Genomic DNA, 2,186 nt, shown 5'->3' with positions numbered 1-2,186 from the left:
TTTTTAATGTGCATGACTCTATGTGTGCCCTTTCTTAAGCATGAAGGGAAGCAACATCAACTTCAGTTAACATCATCTTCACAGAAAAAAACATTTGTTACTTTGCTTAGCAGAAAACTCATCACTTGGGACTTCCTGGTGACAGGATCTTCTATCTGAGCTCCATTACCTGTCTCCCAAAATCAGGCTGGTTCCTGAGGCTCCCATGACTTCACCTTCCCTAAAGGTACACCATAGCACAAAGGGCCATGCTGGCTTGTAGCAAGTACAAGTATTTTATCTCTGTATATCAAGAAACCATGCTCTTCATCTTTCTGGACATAGAGGTAAAACCCTTACTGCCTTTCTTGTCCTTCTGTGGCTGATGCTTCTCTGTGTCAAATATAGCACAGTGGAGAGGCTGTTTTTCTTCCATTTTCAGTTTTTAAGAGTTTTTTTTGTACTAATGGTGGGAAGAGTTTTACTAAGAACATCAGACATGCCATACGGGATCAAGTAAATGAATGATCCATTGAGTCTCTCTCAGAATAGCTTGAAGAAACCTCAGAGTGAAACTGTGCTGTCTGTTTTTCCCTCCCCCCCAAATAAAAACAACAAAAAACCCTAAACCAAACCAAAACAAATTAAAGAAGCAAGAGTCTGACAAGTGACCTAGCAAATGTCTTAAGAAAGGTAAATTACTTTTTTGTTAGAGTACTAATATTAAACTTAGATCCTGCAAAAAAGATAATTTTGAAATTGTTGAAAGGACATGCTCACCTAAATTTGATAAATAAATATTTTTAAAGCTAATTATTCCCTAATAGTTTTGATTTTAGGGAAACTATTGCATTCACTGAATAACTCTCCCTCAGCCCTAGAATGTTCATGCAGCTGCTCTGGACCCAGACGTACTCCGTCTTGCACATAATCCTTGGAATGACTAAGGCAAAGAGGCAGATGAGTTGTCTGATGAACAGAAGGGTCATAAAAAGGACAGATCCTCTGATTTGAAATCCAGGTGGAGTCCTCGTTTAATTGAATTATAGGATAATGGAGCAACACTGATTTGGATAGAGTGTCTGATGGATTCTGGAAATTGAAATATACTAGTTTGTGGAACAAAGCTATGTTGCAAGCAAATTGAGTTGATTTGGGTTCTTTATCAGTGGAAATAAAGACAAATGCCATTCCTGTGTGTTATATAAGACAAAAGGGATGCAAAAATATTATCTGGGCAAGGAAAACACACCAGAGAATGTTAAGCTCTGAGGTGCCAAATTACTGTGTTGGATTTCTATCCTCCGGAGCTTTGTTCAGGTATTTTATAGGTAGTGGTAAAATAAATGGGATGCTTGACATTTACAGAAGGGTAATCTGGGAACAATGGGAATAAGTGAGAAATTTCTTTTATTAAATTTTCACTAATTTATGTGAAAAATCAGAGCCTAGGTTTTGTTCCTAATCATATCTGTATAAATCTTCAGTAATACTGGTCTCAGTGACTGATGAAATTGATGTAACAGAAGGTGGCCTTTCTGTTTCAGACAAGTGAATCTCAGAATCTGCACACTATTAGTTTTACTTCTTGTAACACCTGCTTTTGTAGTTCATTTTACCTAGAGGACAGCTTAAAATGTTTTATGTCAATCTACACAACACTTTAATCTCACACCTGGGATGAACAAAATTTAAACAGGAAATAAACTGCACTGAAGCATTATAAGTGGACTATTGCCATATTAATGAATAGATGAAACAAGCTGCTCTGTGGGTTGCAATCACCCAACAGAGTGGAAAGTTTGAGGCCAGATTTCTGGAAGATCCAGCTGAAAATGATGTCTTCCATCTAACCGATGCTGTGGATTACATAAAACCTTCTTCTCCACCCCTTGGCACTGGGAGGCCACATCCATCTGCAGAAAATGCAGGGTAACCCATGCTGTTGTGAGAACCATAGTATCTCATGGTATGGACCCTGGTATGCTATAGTGGCACAGCTTAGCAGTTTGGGCGGAGCACAAAAATAAGGACAGAATTCCTCTCTATTCCCTCCCCTGCCTACAAAGGGAAGATAAAAGGGAAATAAAGACTGGAGACTTCAAAGACTTTAAGTTGGAAACTGAAAACAATTGGATACAGATTTACTAACACAGGGGAAAGGTAATAACATAAGGGATAAAGTAACAAAAAATACAAAATATATA

The sequence above is a fragment of the Heliangelus exortis genome, chromosome 2, assembly GCF_036169615.1.
Source record: "Heliangelus exortis chromosome 2, bHelExo1.hap1, whole genome shotgun sequence".
NCBI classification, from domain to species: Eukaryota; Metazoa; Chordata; class Aves; order Apodiformes; family Trochilidae; genus Heliangelus; species Heliangelus exortis.
This window is presented reverse-complemented; position numbering follows the sequence as displayed.